The sequence below is a fragment of the Microtus oregoni genome, unplaced genomic scaffold (assembly GCF_018167655.1).
Source record: "Microtus oregoni isolate MIOR12 unplaced genomic scaffold, Mior012 000008F_ref0000371, whole genome shotgun sequence".
NCBI lineage: Eukaryota > Metazoa > Chordata > Mammalia > Rodentia > Cricetidae > Microtus > Microtus oregoni.
The window spans coordinates 33909495-33923625 of record NW_024543067.1 but is presented as its reverse complement, the minus strand read 5'-3'; positions in this window follow the sequence as shown (position 1 = coordinate 33923625).

The following is a 14131-nucleotide window of genomic DNA, read 5'->3' as shown; positions in this document are numbered from 1 at the left end:
AATAGTAATGCTTCCCCAGAATGCCAGCTTTAGAATAACAGCAATTGAGCCATTCAGCTTCTATGATGCAATCTTTCTGTGACTAGATAGGATTCTATGCATGGATTGAGCATTGAACCACACAGCTTGGCCTGATCAAAGGCTTTGCTGAAGCCGTCAGAAAATGATGGCTCAAATAATAGAGTCATGTTGAAACCGTTTCCACTCCAGTCAGTGAGGCTGCGCGTGAGTATGTATGTATGCATACGCACTCAGGCAAAATCGCAATATCGCTTCTGTTGAAACTCGGAAATATTAGACATCAAAATGTTACAACAGGGTTGTTTTCATGACAATTGTCTGAAAAACAAAAGGAGAGCTCTAGAGTCGCACAAAACACCGCAGGAACTGCTGTGGGCAGCACGATAGATAGATATCCATTTCAGTATCTACGGAGTCTGCAGAAAGGAATTTGCCCTCGTCCTCTGATGCCTAACTTCTCTAATGTTATTTTAACTGACCAGTGAATAATCTTCAAAAACTGCATGCGAATTGGGAATGCCAGATTTTGAGAGTAGAGATGACCAATAACCTTGCAAGGTTTTTAAGGCAGAATAAATGTACATACATCAATAACAATAAAAAATGATGATTATGGTGCTTTACAGTTACTGGGAAAACAGCACTCAGGCCTTCAATGGTAAACATGTATTTTTTCAGCCAAATATTCACAGCAACATCAAGAAGTAAGCACACTATCCTGTTTCTGCTCTGCGTAGAAGGGGTCTGAAGGAGACAAGATGTGTAGAGAAGAGAAAGCAGCCATTCACCTGTGCAAATTCCCTTTAAGATAAGACAGGTGAACAGGTCATCGTTTCTGTGAAAGCAGTACCTTGAGGTGGTACATTTGCTTAGATCTGTAAATGTTCACTTATTTCTATGCATGTGTTCATGTTCATGTGTGAGGGAAGACTTGTAGAGGTCAGAGGATAGCCTTCAGCATTGGTCCTCGCTGACTACACATGACTTCTACATGGGATCTGATCTAGACCTGGGTCATCAGGCTTGTAGAGCACGGGTCTTTACCCACTGAGCCACACCCAGCCCTGGTATGTATTTTTAATGGGGAGGTAGTTAATCACCCTAAGAGTTGACAGTGACTGGTAACTTGACAGGGTCTAGACTCACCTAGGAGACAAACATCTGGGCATGTCTGTGGAGTTTCTAGAATGTCTACTGTAGATGTGAACAGTACCAATCCAGGAGCTGAGATCGTAAACAAAAAAGGAAGAAACCCTATGAATTGCAGCATGAGAAATGTTACCGATATAACGACTACTTCATCTTTCAGCCTCAGAAATGGAAGGCTCCTCCCATGCTGCACAGCCCAGCTCCAACCCTTAGAATGCAGTATCTTCAACCACTCTCCATTCTACTGCCTGTCACACCAGTCTGCTCCATGTTTAAAGAGTGATACTTGTTGTGAAGATTTTATTCCATACCAGGACTCTCTGTAACAGTGGTCCGCAACCTTCCTAATGCTGTGATGACCGTTTAATACAACTCCTCATGTTGTGGTGAGCCCAACGATACCCTTACTTTCATTGCTATTTCATTACTGTAGTTTCACTACTGTTATGACTCTTAATGTAAGGAAATGGTCTCAGGCGACCCCTATGAAAGAGTCTTGACCCACCGGTTGAAAGGAGTTAAAAATGCCATGACATTATTAAAAGAAATAATATTTTTTTCCATAGCTTTCATCAGGTTAAATTTTCTTGATTCCTCGATGGCTTCTTTCAATGGTGTCTTGTCACAATCCTGGTTTGCCTGTGCCCACTGCCATCCCCACAACACGCAGATATGACAACCAAGACTGCCTTCAGTGGGAATGTGGATGTGTCTCCATTTTAATTTTTAACCAGTTCATAAGAATAGTCTGGAAACTTGGGAAGAAGAGTCGTGGCATCAGCTCTCCTGACCCGTGATCATCTACCTGGGAATCAAGTGTCAAGCGGCTTCCTTCACCACTCCATCTTCCACTGAAGACTTCATGGCTACTTCCTCTGCTGCTAGCAGAAAGGCCTTTGACATTCAGATGGAGACAAGTCATGAATTATTTAAATTTTATTTAAATGCCTTTCTGGAGTTTAATCTTCTCTAGCCAGCTGGGCACCAAATGTTTGATAGCTTCGGTTTTGTACTGGCAGGTGAACCAGACAGAGTCTTTCAAAGGAAATACTGACTCGAAAAGCTTAATCACTGAAATTATAATTTTTTCCCTCTAGGGCAAGAAGGCACTTGAGTTAAAGACATTTTCTTCCCAGAAAAAGTAAGAGATTCTTTATATATAGCAGTGGTGCCAGGGTTCAAATTGGTTGAATTTTTGCATAATATTTTATTCCATTTTTAAGCAATAGGAAAATGTTCTAACTTTATTACTATCTGGTCATCTTGCTTTTGGCATCTGTGTGTCAAATTTTTCCGTATGAAATGGGTGTAGCATTGTTGTAACTAGATATTCTCTGACAACTATAATCTTCATGTGAGAACATAAACATTTCATCATCAATATCATTGCATATCCACTCATTTTTTTCTTGTCCACAGCAAAACATGGGGGCAGGGAAGTAAGGGCTTCCACAATCTCAGGTTCTTCCTTAGAAAAGTAAGCATTAAAATTACATGCAAACAGAAATGGGGTCTACTGAAGGCAAGGAAAAGTGACCAACAAGACTTAAGGAGGAAGGACAGAGATTGACAGCATAGAAGAGAGGTGAATAAAAGCAATGATGACACGTGTATAAAAATGCCATAATGAAACCCCTCACTTTATGTTAGCTTTAAAAACTACAGTCATCATCATTGCCTTAGGTTTTCATTGCTGTGAAGAGACACCATAACCACGGCAACTCTTAAGAAGGAAAACACTTCATTGGGGCTGGCTCACACTTCAGTTTGGTCCATTGCCATCATGATGGGAAGCATGGCGGCATGCTGCATACATCGTGTTGGAGAGGTAGCTGAGAATTCTACATCTGGATCTACAGGCAACAAGAAGACACTGTCACATTAGGCCTGACTTGAGCATTTGAGACCTAAAGCCTACCCCTAATGACACACTTCCTCCAACAAGGCCACATCTGCTTCAACTAGGCCACACCTCCTAATAGTGCTAGTCCCTATGAGTCTATGAGTCTATTTTTAACTACCACAGTCATCATGATCATCATCACCACCACCATGAAGAGTAGAATTTGACATTTGTGGGATTTTCCAGATAAACAGAAGCAGCAGGGTGTGTGGACTTAATAAGTTGGCTCACAGGATCCCACAGGCCTAGAGATTGAACCTTGTAAGGTGACGGAGAGACTCAGTCCAAGACCTAGGGGCTCTAATGATAATTCCCCAGTGGAAACATCCAGAAGACAAACAACCCAGTGTCTGATAATCAAGAAAACTAGCAGCAGAAGACTAGGACACAGAGAGAAGCGTCGATCTCTACCTACCCTACCCCCTTTTCATAGCCAGACTCCAGCCTTCAGTCCAACATTCCTCATAGGGTACCCACCTTCTGAGAAGTTACCTTCACAAGCAACCTCTAGGAGATAGCTCTATTTTTTAGGTATCATTTTGAGGTACAGAGAAGACTACTACAACATATGTTTAAGCCAATTGAAAGTCTTTATTAGCCCACCAGTGACTACATTTAGTGTTCAGGATTCTAGGATAGCTCCAGACATTTCTCAGAATGAAAGCAAAAACCCAATGTTCTGGGTTGACATACTTCAGTTAACAAGAATAATTAGCTAGAAACAGATCTTCAGAAGCTAAAGAGAAAGGTTGGTACATTTTGAGGCTTTCCCAGAATATGTACTTAGATGGATTAAGCCTTTGTTTTAGTTTTGGAAGGTGATATTTCCAACATGCTGAGCTCTACAGCCTAAATGGCATTTCTATCATGGAGTCAGTTGTACTAAGGTCTTGGGGCCTTCTAAGGTTGGTGTCTTGTTACAGCATTACAAAATTTAGTCCAAATCAAAACTCACAGAAGTGCATTATCAAAAATCATAGTATTAATAAATTTTTTAAAAAGGAGAAACTCTACATTAGAATTTAGACATCACAGAATGTGTGTTTTGTTGTCTTTAATTGCTTATAATTGTATATTAGAAATTATAGTAAAAAAATAAAATAAGGAAAGAAAGCAAAAATGCACTTGAGTTAATGGAAGTTATTTGATTTACTTAGAGAAGGAAATTATACTATTTTTCAGGTTATATCCTAGGCAGCAATTGACAAAGAGAAAAATGAATTCTGAAAACCCATAAAGAATGTGGTTCTAATTGTTTAATAATCCAGTTACCAGAGAAATGAACCACCTGACTGATACAGTCCAGGAGTCTGGCAAAGATACAGTTGGGGGTCTTTGCAGGTTTGCGTTATCTGTCAGTCAGAGCATTGGAAAGCAGGGAGATTCTGAAGTACAATGGAGAGCAGCATAGAAATCTCACCAGCTGTTGAAGAAGGACTCATGCTGGGGGTGAGGAAGCACACAGCAGCAGACACACTGAGGAAAGGACTCTGCAAGCTTCTCAAGGGTATGGGTTTTAAAGCCTCTGAGGAGTTTTACTCCCCTAATTTAGGGTTGCCCCATTTGAAGGAAATTTGATGGTTGATTGGCCTCTAACTGCTGTGGGTCCTGAGCAGGCCTTGCACCTTGGGCCAGTCCATCAGCAAGGGGCCTGCGGGTGAGAGACACAAGCCTACAAGGCCTTTGTTTGATGCTGCCAGACTTTTGTCTCGAGTCAGGAGGGTGGGGAAGAAGCCAGGCATCTTGGAATTCACTACCATTGTGACCTGTCCATAGTTCCTTTCCCTATCTGCTAGAGAGGGAATCTGTTTAACTCCTGGTCTTTCATGACCACATTGAAAAATATATTCTTGAGAGCTTATTTGGAGGTTCTAGCAGGGGAGCACAGCTACTCGTATATACTTGACCAAAAACTAGTCCTTCTTTATTCAAGAAAGGTGAGGGCAGTTTCAGGAGGGACGGGAGGAAGGAGACACCTGCCTAGCCAGCCAGATCAGCCGAATCAACTCTGGTGATCAATGGGGTGATGGATGTCTCAGCCAGATCACCCTCACATCCACTTTCGGGTATATACCCAAAGGATGCTCAACCGTGCCTCAAGGACATGTGCTTGGTTATGTTCTTAGCAGCATTGTTTGTCATAGCCAGAACCTGGAATCAACCTAAATGCCCCTCAACTGAAGAATGGATAAGGAAAATGTGGTACATTTACACAATGGAATACTACACAGCAGAAAAAAATAATGATAACTTGAAATTTGCAGGCAAATGTCTGGATCTAGAAAACATCATATTGAGGGAGGTAAACCCAGACCCAGAAAGACAATTATCATATATACTTACTCATAAGTGGTTTTTAAACATAAAGCAAAGAAAACCAGCCTACAAATCACAATCCCAGTGAACCTAAACAACAATGAGGACCCTAAAAGAGACATACATAGATCTAATCTACAGGGGAAGTAGAAAAAGACAAGATCTCAGGAGTAAATTGGGAGCATGAGGACTTTGGGAAAGGGTTGAAGGGAAAAGGAGAGGCAGAGAGAAAAGCAGAGAAAAATATAGAGTTCAATAAAATCAATAAAAAATGAAAATATATTCTTAATTCTTGATGAGTTATCACTTAAACGATAAAAAAAACACCTTGCTAATGCTTGGATTCCGTGGAATTTGAGCCCTCTGTCTATTTTCAGTCAATTACATTCAAAACTGCACACTACACAATGTACTGCTGAACATCTTTTAGGGTCCAGTCGGTTCTTTGCACCCAGGTAGCAGAGAACTGAAGCATTGTCAGTGTCTGTCTCCGGTCCAGACTGTTCATACCAGTATCTCACTCCACAGTTGCTGCTCCTTCCTCTCTCTGAGGAGAACTTTAGATCTTTATGACTGGAACTGAGAGGGAACTGGGCTCTCAGACCTCTCCAGATTCTTGTTCTTAACTTTATTTCATGGCACCAGTTGAGACAGTCTAGTGGGCCATCATATTGTTGGGAACTATCCCAGACCTGGGATAAGGATGTCAAAGGAGAACAAGTGTGACCCAGTGTTTGTGTGTGTGCATGTGTGTTTGTGTGTGTGTTTCTAGGCTATCGTAGCTGGCAGAATATTGAAAGCAGTATTGTTCTGAGGCTTAAAGTTCAGTCATTGTATAGCCAGGCTCCTTTCTGGCACAGAACTATTTTAGTTATCTCCAGAGGGAGAACAGCTTTTAGCAAACACATGCCATGTCTGTGGCCCTGCTGTTATACCCCTTAGTTTCCAGGTCTCTCTACCATCTTGGCCTCACAGCAAGGTTCTGAGCCACGGGTCATGGATTTGGATCTCTTATTTTATCCCTTGTTAACTATATCAGTTTAGGGAAAGAGTAGACACTCAACAAAGCTTGCTTCTGAATAAAATGACTAAGATTTCACTGGAAATGTTATCATGAATTACAAAGGGTATTTTGATAATGTTTTGTTTTGAGTCATCTTTAATAGGGGAATCATTAACTAAAAAGTGAAGGGACTATGGCAATGATACCATTAATTAAGTGTATGCTATACAAAAGTGGGAACTGGGTGCCATAAAGGTCAATTCTTGGCATTCGTTCACCAGTTAGACTAGCCAGCTTCAGTGGGAAATCCTGTCTCATATTTAAGCTGCAGATCAAGGAAGACACCCAGGCTTGACCTCTGGCTTTCATATGCCACATGCATACTCAAGGCATATGTGTACAAATCCACAGGAATGTATACATGCAATACATACAACTACATACAACACACATGCAAGACTTTTAACTAGAACAAGAGAAAAGGAAACACTCTTAAAGTGGCTGCCACGGATATGCCAGATTTTTGGCTGCAAACAAGCTACCCCTAAAACATAGTCACTTGAAGCAATAACGGTCAAGTGGTTTCTGTCCTAGGTTCTACAGTTCAGGAATGTGGTCCTTCCCAGCAGGGTGGTTCTGGCTCAGGCTTCTGGGCTCTCAAAAGGCTGCAGGCAGAAGGGACAGAGGGAGGTCATGCCAAAAACATTTCTACTCAGTTTTTCATGCCCAGGTTGAGAGATGACTCCTGCAGCTGAAGCCTGGAGCTAAAACAGCCACAGCGTCCAGGTTAGCTCATTCTTTGTCAGATCCCTACATAATGTCTCCAACAAGCGGCCTCTGGGACCCTGGACTTGGGATTAGTTCATTCTCGTTTTCAAGGTTTCTGACCCAAAAGAGCACCAAGGCAGGAGCATTCACTCTCTGAAAGCCTCTCTGGAAAACTGTCTCTATGTTTGATTGACTAAGATAGCAACAAAGACCTTTGCGTGTTAAAGGGTGAGAACAAACCCTCATCCCTCTGCAAAGGAGGACCAGCATCCTATTTGACAACATCGGGGGAATGACCCTTTGGTGTGACTATCTTGAGGAAAATGCACTATCAGGGACAGAGGGATCTAAAATTATGAACACTTTCAAATAGTGAAAGTTTCATAATTTTGCTGATAGCCACTATTTACTTTGCAGCCCCTGCCAATGTTGCAACTAAGGGAATAAAATTGTGCATAGGAAGTTTTCCGGTCCTTGTGCATTCAAGGAGTACATGGTGACACTAGTGTCTGAGAACATGAAAACATACGGCTCATATGGGCATCAGAACTGCCTTCTAGAATTCACTCCAGCAAGCCCACAGTCCTGTCGCCATCAGCGTATGTCAGGTGTACCAAAATGAGTGTGCAGCTCTGGGTCATCCCACAGTCTCCTGACAGGTTTGTCTCACTGCCTAACTAGAGTCCCGGGCCTCCGACTAATTTGCTTTATTATGGTCCTTTCCAGAGCAAGAAAAGTGCTTACTGAGATCTGCCTGCTCACACTGACTGGTCCATCATTGTAATCTCCATCTCCCCTGCCACTTTCACTTCCAGATGCCAATGAAGTACCAAACCGCAGAATATGAAGTTTGACTTCCTGAACAGCAGCTACAGTCAGTTCTCTCAGGAAATAACTGGGTCCAGTTGCCAACAGGACAGGGAGCCAGCAGATGAAGAAGAAGAAGAAGAAGGTAGAAATGGGACTACAGTTCTAACCACATTGAGACTTTTTGAGCACACAGAAAGGAACTACAGTTATAAATTTAGATAGCCTCCTTGGATAGAAGGTATTCACATGGTACAGATATATATGCATGATAAAACCTTGTATATATAACATAAAAATAATTTCAGCACAACTCTAAAGCCTATGATATAATTACGTTTCTATTGCTATAATTCTTAGACCCAATCTGCCTTCAGAGACTCAGAGCCAGCAACCACATCATCACCAACTACCAAATGCGACATACATACCTTTTAAAAGGTCCCGGTCATCACGGCCTGCTTTCATATTCCATGTCTGTCTGTCTGTTTGTCTCACTCTGTCTGTCTCTCTGTCTCTAGCTTTCTGTTTCTGTCTCTTTCCCCTGCACTCTCTCTCAGAGGCAGCCTCTGTATACAGTTACCAATAAATCTCTCATGTGAGATCTGTTGTGTGGTGGATCTTTGTGGCACACCTTGGCCCCAGCCTACCAAGGTACTCCTTCTACCACTAAGCATTGATTCCTGTGACTCATTAGGATATCACAGTATCCATGTGCTACCCACTTGGGGGGTAGGTCTAAGCTGCACTGGGAACCTACTTCTTATATTTAGATCACCTACAACAGATTCACCTTCTGGCTTACTGAACCTAGGTACTCCAACCAACAGCACCAATTGGTAAGTTTTAGCTTTGGTTGGCATAAACATTTCCCTGAATCCCTGAGCATCTAGCACCCCTCTAATATTCTTGGAGGAAGAGGTACCCCAAGTCACCATCATTAAGGCTATGATTGACTCTCTCAACTGACCCAATCTCTGACCATTTTCCTTGGATGAGGTTTCATTTTGAACTCAGTTTTCACCATTTGTCTTCATTCAAAAGACTTGGCACCAGGTACCTCACCAGGGCTTTTAACTCTGGCCCTGGACTGGTAAGGGCAAAATCCATTGTACAGCTTGTGCCTTTGAACATTTGGTTCCTTCTTTGTTCCTTTCTTTTGTCCTGTTATGCATTGGACTTTAGATCATAACCCACACACACATACCCTTCCTCACCATGGGAACCTTGTCATCCATCTCTCCTGGCTCTCCCTTGGGATGCCTCCAATATGTCTACCTAGTACCCGACTTAAAGGCCCCTAAACTTATCTGCCATTGCAATTGAATCTGGCCTCCGTACCCCTTAGATAATCCTTAGAAATGACTGTCCAGGTTCCAACATTATTATGGACCTCTACAATTACTACAAGCATTAGGGGAAATGGAAAGAAACTTCCCATTCACTACTTCTTTTTTTGCTCTGCTCAAAGCCTTGTTTGTTTGGGTCTGGTCGAGTGTGTGTGTGTGTGTGTGTGTGTGTGTGTGTGTGTGTTACAAATGTCCTGTCTTTGAATTATGGTTCATGGATCTGTAAATTTGTTGCAAAGTGGAAGCCATAACTAGCAGGAGAGGGCAGGGACCAGGTCAGTTGGAGTGTGCACACATCTATTCTCCCCTGCACCGCTCACTTGGAACCAAGTCTTCTATGGTATATACAGATCATTTGTGAATTTGATCGCAGGTTCTAGAGTCCAATCTTCAGCTGCTGCTTCCCTTGGGCCTGCTGTGCCTTCCACCTGGATACCTATGTTCTTCCCTGACTCTTACCACCTGCTGCATCTCTCGCCCGCTGTACTCATGCCCTTCTCTCCTGCTTTCTGTCAGCTTTCTTTCACCTTCCCCTAGGAACTATAGCCTTTCCTGCAGCATCCTGCTCCAGAAACTGCAGTCCCCATCTGAGGCAACCTGGGACTCTTTCCTCCCACACAAAGCTACCTGCTCTATCTCTCTTTGTGCTGGTTTAAGCCTATACTTTGTAAATTCCCTTGCCTTCCCTTAGGAGCTGCCTGCTGTGCATCTCAGTTCCTGGTTATTTCTTGTCATCTCTTAGCCTTTACTCTCCTTGTCCTTTGTCATGTTACTCTCTGATTCCTGGTGTCAACTTCTATGTCTTCAGGGTGGCCATCACAAGGAAAACTTTCTCTCTAGGCTCTAGCCTTCTACAACCAGAAACTATCTCTACTAAAAACACTTACTGGCTCCCTTTTCTTCTGCATTTTCCTGGATGTCTCTGGCTCCAGCCTGCAGTACCACAACTTCAGCTCTCAGCTCTGACTTGGAGCTTATAGGAATGCACCTTCATGATGCTCCAAATGCAACCCTTCTCTCTCTTCCTCACAGACTCAGATTTTATTACAACAGCTTGGCCCCAATACGCATCCATAAGCAAAAATTAGCAAACTTGATTTCTAAGTTCTCACAAATCATAACAACTCCTGCTGCCTAGACAAATGATCCCCTAATATCTTATATCTAAACTTGCTCCCCTCCATGCTTTCTCTACTTTTCACTCTTTTTTTTATTGAGAAAAGGAGAAAAAAAAAAACAAGTTTCCACCTCCTCCCAGCCTCCCATTTCCCTCCCCCTCCTCCCACCCTTCTCCCCCTCCTAACACCCTTCTCCCCCTCCCCCCACTCCTTTCCCCCTCCCTTCCCAGTCCAAAGAGCAGTCAGGGTTCCCTGCCCTGTGGTAAGTCCTAGGTCCTCCCCCCCTCCGTCCATATCTAGGAAGGTGAGACCCATACTGGAGCACTGGACTGAGCTCCCAAGGTCCCAATGAGGAGCAGAAGGAGGGAGAACATGAGCAAAGAAGTCGGGACCACGAGGGGTGCACCCACCCACTGAGACAGTGGAGCTGATCTATTGGGAGCTCACCAAGGCCAGCTGGACTGTGACTGAAAAAGTATGGGATAAAACTCTACTTTTCACTCTTAAAAATCTATAGTTTCCATGATTTCTTTGTACCTTGCTCTCAAAAAAAAAAATCTCTTAAGACTATGCTGTAAATTATGTATCAGAAATTTGTCTTCAAATTCATAACCAAAGGCTTATTATTACAAATCTATATATGAGTATATGCCCAAATGTTGGCTGAGGCTGCTTGTTTTGTTCCCTGCTGCCCAGACCTGAAATAAACACTCAAAAACTCTATTATTTGCAATATTGTTTGGCCAAAAGTTTAAATGTATTTCTAGCTATCTCTTACATCTTAAATCAACCCATTTCTATTCATCTGTATATTGCCATATGGTTGTGGCCTACTGGTAAGTTTCAGTCCAATGTCTTTCTTCTACAGTGACTGCATGGCTTCTCTCTGACTCTGCCTTCTTTTTCTCAGCATGCATTTTAGTTTTCCCCACCTAGCTCTATTCTACCCTGTCATAGGCCAAAGCAAATTCTTTATTCATTAACCAACAAAAGCAACACTCACATAGAAGGACTTCCCACATCACCCATAGGTGACTCATATCTGGTTTAGGATGTGTATATGTGTGTAACTTGAATTCAACACTGTGTGTATATGTGTATAACTTGGATTCAACTCTCATTTTACACACACACACACACACACACACACACACACGTTAGGAAGAGGTGGTTTTTAATAATAACCATATGGTTCTCCATCTTGACTGATGACCTCATCAGAATGAGAGCTAAAACATACAGGTTAATAGCTTATAGATTATCAAATTTTTAATGTGTCCATAATTATTCATATAGCCATGCTAAGTACAAACAAAATTACATGAATAAGCTTTATTTAACTTACTTTGCCTATACAAGGTAGGACAGTCCCCCCAAATACCTCCTCCACAAGAATGTCCATTGGTTCTTCTGAGCCAGGCAGCTGAAGATTGACACTGCCCCGGGGTCTCTGCCTCCAACAACCATGAAGGAACCTAGGGTGATTGTCCAGGTAGCTGGTAAATTTGTCATTTTAATAGATTTGAGAGCTATTTGACCTGGACTTTGCTTACTCAGGTAAAATTCGTCCATCTCAGAACCCTGATGGTGTTGGCCAGTGAGATCTTTGCCAGTTTAACAAGAGTACCAAGACTTCACCTGCCTTCTCAGTTCTCTTTAAATGTAAGAATCAGGACACTGGCCTCACTTTCCTAGAGCTGTGTCTAAGAATAGACACAGTTTACCTTCTTACCAAACTCATACAAAACAGATTTCAATGTAAAATATTACTAATGCCCTATTTAAAGAAACTTACTTTACCATGACTGCCCTCAGTAATCGGCCACCTGTGTCATGGCAAGTGGCTTAGTAGGAAAAACGTGTAAAGTTTATGTAAGGTCTAAGGACATAAAAACTTAACTTGTATTGATCTAAGAAAATGTTTTAATATATGTAAATGCAAGTTATAAGGCCTGAGGATGTGAAAGCTTATGTTGCAAGGGTCTAAGGAAACACATTAAGCTGTGTAAAGGTAATTTGTGCAGGTATAAGAAAATGATTTCAGGTACATATAAAAATGAAATATATTTCATGTTTCTTTCTTGCTTTTTGAAATTGTTATATTAAGATTTTAAAAGTTCAGAATCTTAATAATCAATGAAGTTCTGATAAACCATATAACCAATGGAGTTCTAACAAACTGTTACTCTAGCTCTGGTAATCACTGACTGCTATTATCATAGTCACAAGCTCAAGATTTTAAATTCCCTTTGGTGTCTTCTGAGTATAGACTTAAAAACACTTCTCAGTATCCTAAAAGCATCTGTCTGATCTATATATGCCTAGTCTTTTGGTCAGAAAAGTGTTCATACTTTTAACTCAAAATCATTTGGGTCCCCAAGCTCCCACTGTGACTCCAAAGCATGAGTCTACTGCCTTTCTACAATGTGGATTTCAGTACAGATTACAAACAATGACAATGCTAGCAAATCTAAAACATTGCTTTTGTAAACTCAAAAAAAAAATTGTTGTAAGCTTTAGAAAATTGGCTTGAATACACCTCTCATGGGTCAAATTGACTTCAGATAAATACTACCAATCAATATCCTGTTTCCCCACCTGCCTATTCTGCTTTTTCCTGAGGGTAGAATCTCTCCCCACCCACCCATTTCCCTGTTCTTCGGACTCTCCTTCCCCAAGTACTAGGGCCATGGGTCTAAAAGCATCAAATACATACCCAAGAAAAAATTTCATCCTAAACTCCTTAACTTTATCTTTTACCCCTAATATATATGTTTCTGCATCTTTCCGGGTCCAGGTGTTCTCTCATAATCTGCATCATGGACAGCCTCAAAGTGGCTAGCCCCAGGTGGTCCAGCTGTACAAAGTACTCCAGCTACTGCCTGCAAGTCCCTAGCCCCAGATGGTTCCACACAGCCTGGAAATAGTCTGCTCTTCCATAGCTGTCCAGCATCCCAACTTTTATAGGTCCCCAAAAATGTCAATGCCCCCAAACAGGAAACAGTCTAAAGAGCATGGCACCCCCATTCCTGCCTCGCCATCTTCCTTCCTGTTTTCTCAATTTTTATAATAAACCAAAAGGAGAAATGTTAGGAATAAGGGGTTACCCCAGTTTGCCTTTGGCAACTTGGCACCAGCAGCCATGTCATCACCAGCCACCAAATGGGACACTTGTGCCCTTAAAAAGGTCCTGGCCATCACACTCTACTCTCTGTCTTCCAGTCTTTCTCTCTGTCTGTCTGTCTGTCTGTCTGCTTCTCTGTCTCTTCCCCATCCACCCTCTCTCAGAGGCAGCCTCTATATAACCCCCTAATAAATCTGCTGCATGAGATCTGTTGTGTGGTGTGATCTTTGTGGCATAGCTTGGCTCCAACCCATCACAGAACTCCTTCTATTACTGAACCCTAATATTAGTAAAACACCATGACCAAGATAATGTATGGAAGAAAGGTTATAGTTCCAGAGGGACAAGAGTCCGTGATGATGGAGCAGAAGCAACAGGCGACAGGATGCTGAAAGCAGTTGCTGAAGGGTCATATCTCAAACCACAGCACAGCATGGAACAAAGAGAACTGACTAGAAGTGAATCAAGTATTTACAACCTTCCCACAGTGACAAACTGCCCCCCAAAAGGTCACATCTCCTAAAACTCCCAATTTGAAACAAAAGCATTCTGGTGCATTATCTAATTCACCAC